Source organism: Aptenodytes forsteri, unplaced genomic scaffold (genome assembly GCF_000699145.1).
Source record: "Aptenodytes forsteri isolate BGI_AS27 unplaced genomic scaffold, ASM69914v1 Scaffold241, whole genome shotgun sequence".
NCBI lineage: Eukaryota > Metazoa > Chordata > Aves > Sphenisciformes > Spheniscidae > Aptenodytes > Aptenodytes forsteri.
The window spans coordinates 2,931,612-2,937,928 of NW_008795252.1; the positions used below are offsets into that span (position 1 = coordinate 2,931,612).

At 42.8% G+C, this 6,317-nt stretch overlaps 1 protein-coding gene across 1 annotated transcript in view; it reads left to right on the plus strand.

Moving 5' to 3' along the window:
- The first annotated feature begins 6,181 nt into the window (after positions 1 to 6,181).
- BPGM (bisphosphoglycerate mutase) overlaps positions 6,182 to 6,317 on the plus strand; it is a 15,196-nt gene continuing 15,060 nt past the window's right edge. Inside the window, exon 1 of the mRNA XM_009278976.2 lies at positions 6,182 to 6,278. The gene's annotated coding sequence lies outside the window, so the exon portion shown is untranslated. The remainder of the gene's footprint in view (positions 6,279 to 6,317) is intronic.

Consider the following 6,317-nt stretch of genomic DNA (forward strand, 5'->3'; position numbering starts at 1 on the left):
CCCCCCCCCCCCCCAAAAAAAAAAAAAAAAAAAAAAGAGGCATACTTTGTTACTAGATATACGCTACTTCTGCAAATGCCTTCTTAAGAAGGACAGGACCATAATGCCCAGGTTTTGTTCTCACAGATCCATTGAATTGATCTTGGCTCAGTTACTTGTTTGGTATATTGCAGATGCAGACTTCCACAGGGAAGAATAGTGACAGCAGTACTGAATGTTTAAACAAGTACTTGACCTATTCAAAATGCTAAATGTTGGATAGTGCCTCGTGTTTCTGGGAAGCAGAAAAGCGTCTTTTTTGTAATATAAAAAGGAGATGCTGAATTACAGGCAATTTTTTTTTTCCAAGCTCTTCTGTGGACAGCTACATCTGATGGCAATAGAGAGGAATAGACTAATTTTGAATCAAAAAACTAGTGGAAATCAGGCACGAAATGATTTAAATTAATAGATTTCCATGTGAGCAAAACAGGTGTGAGATAAAAATTAGACTTGAAAAATTCTGGCAAGTTGGATATCCTGGCTCCCCATCCATGCATGATTTATTAGTTCTGGCTGCCTTTCCATTCTTGTTCCTTTTTCGTTAAAGAAACGGGGGGGAAAGCATGAATTAACCTGTGATACACAGCTGTTTATTTAGCAACTTAGCTCCTAAAGTTTCCTGGGAAACAATCCTGTAAAATAAAGGCCGGATTTTGTTACTTTTTAAAGTCAGGAGCAACCCCACTGAATTCTGAGAAGTTACAGTAAAGTAGAACGCTGTGACTTAGTCCTTCTTTTTATATTATCTAATCATGACACATAGGACAGATTTTTTATATAGGAAACTCGTTTTTGTGCTCCATTCGAAACCAAAACATCAGTCAGACTGGTTTTGTAAACTGGTATGCTGCAAGAGAGCCACATACCATGGAAAGAAACGTAAGAAGCACAAGACAAATCTGTGTGATTTGTAGAGTGCTTGTGAGAAAACAAACATAATAAATACAGACAGAGATAGCTCTGCACATACACATCACCAAGTTCTTAATTAACCCAGGGTTCATTGTAACATGGGAGTAAAAAACTTCAGAGCAGCTTTTTTGCGGTGAACCATTAATTTTTCATCGAAAGACATTAGTACAAGCAGACTTGAGTATGTCTTGTGCATGTTGTTCTCCCCATTCTCTGCAGTGACACTGGGGTTCCCATTTTACCCTTTTGGTTATATTTGCCCAGATTCTTGTGTGCTGTTACCATGCTCTAGTATCAGCACTATCCAGTCTGTTTTCTAACTAACTTATCATGCCTTGACTAGACACCACCCTGCTGCTTTCTATTTTTCAGAGGCCCTTTTAAATTATCTCTTCCCAGACAGTTTCTTACTGACGTCTGATGTCTGCAGCAGTTTGTTTATCATGGGGAAAAAAAAGGCAGATTCATCATGGGATTTTCTTTGCTTTTGATGCTGCTACAATAAGTTAATTTGTACAGTATTGTGACTAGAAAACAGTGAAATGCCCCAAACCAAAACCTGCAATGTAAACCACTCCAAACCCACAAAATTTAAAAGTGAACCTTGTAGATCTTCAAATTGTGTTTCTTGCTCTAGAAATGGGAAAACTTTTGGTTGTGAGAAAGAATTTTGTTTTCCCAGCTGTTGGCACCCTGTAGAACTTCTTTTAGAGCTATTTTTGGGGGCTAGAACTGTCTCCATGAGAGCTCCTTCAGAACATTGTGTTCCACACACTTTCCTGTAGCATCTAGGCACCTGTTGTGGTAAGGTGTTTATTTGAAGATATCCATGTAATGGTTTTGAGGGCGTAGAGAATATAAGGTTTTTCCCATGTGTATGTTTTCAGCTTGGGATATGCAGAAATAAAATAATTTTTTGAGTTAAGATTTCAGATGAACAAACAGAAGTCACATGTTTTACGTCGGAATAACATTACCAGTACCTAGCCGTAGGGATTACATAAGAAATTCAGTTCCCACTTCGGGTTTGGAATACGATGCCTGACATAGCAGCTTCCCTCTGTCTGTTTTGCACATAACGAAGGCTTTTATGTATTTTCTTTCTCTTTCTCAGTCATTTATTCAGTACTTAATGATTCAGAAAAACTTCTGCATTTACTTAAAGGCTAAAGCTATGATTCTGGTGACAAATGCAGGGTTAGTTTAAGTGCTTACACACTCCTCTCTTTATTTGAACTGATTTTCTGCCCAAGCAATGGAGTTAGAGTAAAAAACAAAAGTAGAATGCTTTATTTGCCCTCCACATGGACTTATGCTTCTGGTTTTGACATAAAGAGAATCCATTCAGATGCGTGAAGTTATATATTGCCTCCATACCCAAACAGGATGAAAGCCCCACTGTATTTACATATGAAAGCAGCATTGTATTAGGCACTAGTAAAACCAAAGGTGAAAAGGCCCTTTGCTGAGGAGCTTAAATTGTAATTGGGTGACTAACTGGTGTGCAAGGTACGCCTCACTGCTCTGTCAGGTGCACCCCCAAGTTTTAGGTAATAGTAGGCTTGGTTTAAGATGTGGTGGTGTGATATATTGGCGAATAGGAGTGGGTGTGTGATGAAAAATTACCCACGCATAGGCATGCTTGAGCCAAGAAAATGTTGAGAACCACTTGTCTGGTTAATGCAAGACGCGGTGAGTGGCTCTAACAAAAAGACAGAAGTAGGACTGGCATGTCCTTGCCTGCTACGTGCTTTCTGAGCTCTGGTGGAGAAGGCTTTATTTTCCTTGTATTATAGACCAAGGTCTGGTGTATAAAGACATATGAAGGACTTCAGGCCAACAGGGCTGTGCAGCACTTCACGTGAGCTGTGCCTGTGGTCTCAGGAACAAGGAAAACAGCTTCCAGTCCATGAATACATATAAGTTTGCTTGGGATTCAGCTAAACAAGTGGGTTTAGAGACTAGGCTTGGGTGAAAACATGACATTGATATCTTGTGGACTTGCAGTCTTCCTGGGATGGAAGAAATGAAGCTGATTGATTGATTGAAAAAGCAGTGAATAAAGGGGTCTTTTAAACCAGAAAAACTGAGTAAGCAGAGGTGTAAAAAGAATAGGTGAGGAGACTGAAGGCATGGATGGATAAGATGGCTGTGGTCTCACAGGGAAAGGTGTCCCTCCTGGGTAGCACTGTCCTGCTAACGGGAAGGTTAACACACATTGTGGGCTTCCCTGTCCACATTACAGTTGATTTCTTGCAAGAAATAAAGCTTGTGTTTAGTTTACAAGAGAAGAGATAACCAGTGTATTGGGGGGTGATGGGCAGGGACATGGGTGTAGCCAGAGTGATTTTACGATGTAACAGTTCTGAGTCCTCTTGGGGAAATAAGGATGTGTTTATCTCTCTGCATTGTGTGTTGTACTCTCAGACCTTTCTCAATACAAATTTGGCCTCAAATGAAAGTGGACCATCAGAAAAGTTGCAGAGAAATGTGAGACAATAGCATGGATAACAGACAGAGAAAAGACAGAATCTAGGACTTTTGTAGAGGACAAACTGTCAAGTATTGAAAATGGCCTGAATGTGCCCACCTCCAAAAAAAAGGGTGAGGATTCCTTGGGCACACATCTGGGTGGCAGAAAGAAAGGGCATGCTGCTGGCAGCAACTGAAGGTGGAGAGGAGTAGGGAGAGTCTAGGAGGGAAGGCACAAATTCATGCAGTAGAAAAACACCCGGTACGAAGTTTCAGAGAGAACGTTTCAGAGTTATTAAAGAGTGTGAGGATTTGATTACAGAAGTTTCTTTCGAAGATGAAATTATTGATGAAGACAGCTCATATATCAAATAGGGATAAACAAAGAGCTTAGGGTCTTCTGGAAATTACAATGGTTATGTCTGCAGTGCTCTATGGCAAATACTTGATCTGGCTTTGAACAAAGTAACTATTCTATGAAAAAGTACCAAGGGCATAATCAGTGAAGAGCACTCCTGTTTACCACAGTTTTCATCAATCATTAATTGGCCTTTTTACTTTCAGTTCTGTTTTCTTCTGTTTCCGCCTTGCTCAGCTCCAGACCTTTCTTCAGTGCGGTGCAGTTGCGCTGGTGCCTCAGCAGAAGTTTATGTGTTGAGGAAAGGAGTTTCCTGAACTGCTTCTGCCATAAACATTCCAGCTAAACGCTACAGCCTGGAAGGGCTCCAGAGCAGAGACCCTGAAAAACATAGCCCAGCTAGTCTGAGAGATAATAGCTGCCAAATGAGCGTAGCTGTCTGCATGGGGATATGGCTTCGACTCTTCTGTCCTTGTGTGGTTTGAAACGTGAATTAAAGTCATTAGGCTGTTTTTGCCATGCTAATGAAATGATCTTGTTCAAAGACTAATGGAGATAAGAAATCTGTATTTAATGGCCACGGAGGTCCTGGCTTGTGGCGCGGGTTGCTGTCTACTCACTTGTAGTTATGACTGCATATTGGCATATAATGTTTCTTTCTGTTAATTGTATTCTTAATGATTGAAGCACAGCCAATACATAGTGCTGATACTCAAGAACAGATATTTTTCTATCTCTAGGTCCTTTTGGTTCTTTTCCTTGTGAAGTCAATCAATCAGTTTGCCTATGATGCACCCATTTTCGAGCTGTACCACTAGTACGTTCATGCAAGAGGAGACAGGTTTGATCTGACTGGAGACAGCATGATTGAAGGTGTGTGATCATGCAGTGTGACGTGGGAGCGTTTCTCTTTACCATTTCGAGCTAATGGGTGGCAAATCGAACTCTTCTTGTACAATGAACTTAAGAGTACTACTTTGATTACATAGGCTGGACTGGCTTTATACTGTAGGTTTTGGCTTAGACAAAGTTGATAGAGACAAAAGGTAATTGTCAACATTAAAGTTAGTGGGTGAGATGAAAAGGATTATATGTGTAACTAAATGCAGTTCACATCCAGTGGAAATACTTTGCAAAAGCAGCAGATTTTATTGTGGTTCTGTATTGAGGTCAGGCATAGCTCTTTTTATCAGGAAAAGCATTGAAAATGTTCTCCATGAGATGCATAATGCTTTCCAAAGCTTCCCAAATACATGAGGAACAAAGGCAGTGCAGTAACCACCAAAGAGACAGAGGGTGCTGCTCACCAATGGCCTGGCCACTCTTACCACTTAGCACACTTAGTGCTGTGTCGTGCTGAGAGCCTAGTGAAGCAGTGTTTCATCTGGCTGGTCCTTCTTTCCCACTGTCAGGTTAGAATCTTATCCCTGTAAGTGCAAAACAAAACACCCTTTCTCCTCACAGCACTTTAGAGACATTATTTTAATACCTCTGCCCCAAATCTTCTTAAATTTCCTTGTGTTGCTTTTTCCTATCAGAATCTGAATCCTCCATCTTTCATTTTCATGCACTACCATTTTAACCTATTAAAAATGAAAGATCACCTCTCTCTCTCCCTTGTAGAGAGGGTGATAGAGCACATTTGGTATACATTCAGTTTGTGGCCCTTTAAACTTTACATTGTGGCTGTTCAAGGGTAAGAATTTAGAGCAGAAAATGTGAATCCGATTATGTATAAAAGATGTGCTCTTCTATTTTTGTAAAATAAAAGCAGACCTATGGCAATAGAAGCAGAAAAGGACACCACCTTCCCACGCCACTTCTCTCTGTTTCTAGCCAGAGCTGCTCTGTCCACTTGGTTTTGATTACTTTGAATCGGAATTGCAGCCTGTGGGTATGAGGGTAGCTAGCATGATCGTTAAGTTCCTAGACTCACAGCGGTTTTTTTCTGCTGATTTCATTATGAGTAATGAGATTTTGGACCCTTGCTTCTCACCAAAACCAAAAGGTCTTAAATCCAGAAGAAAAAGTGAGCCCTGCCTGGGAAAAACCCCATCTGACTGGCCCTGCGGCCTCTTTCTTCACCTCCCAGGAATAAGCGAGGGGGTGCTGGATGGGAGCCCGGGGCGCTGGCGCTGCGCTCCTTCCTCCGTACGGAGGAGGCTCTGGGCAGGGGAGCAGGGAGGATTCAGCGGCTGCGGGCGGCCCGGCTCCTTCCTTCGCCTCTTCCCTGATGCGGCAACCGAGTGAGCCGGCGGCCTCCCTCCCGGCTGCTGTCGCAATGCCCAGCCCGGGCGGCGGGTGAGGAGGTGGAGGTGCTCCGGGGGTGGACGGGGGCCCGAGGCAGCCGCGGCTCCGGAGGAGCAGAGCCCATCGCAGGGTTAGCCGGACCGGGGGTGGTTTCGGGAGAAGCCAGAGGCTTGGCTGCCTCTGGTCGTGTTCTGCACACGCTGGCGTGACCCCGTTGCTCCGTTTTGGTGGCGCCGACAAAGCGGTAAGCATCGCCCACGCCACGGCCGCCTGCGTTTGCGTG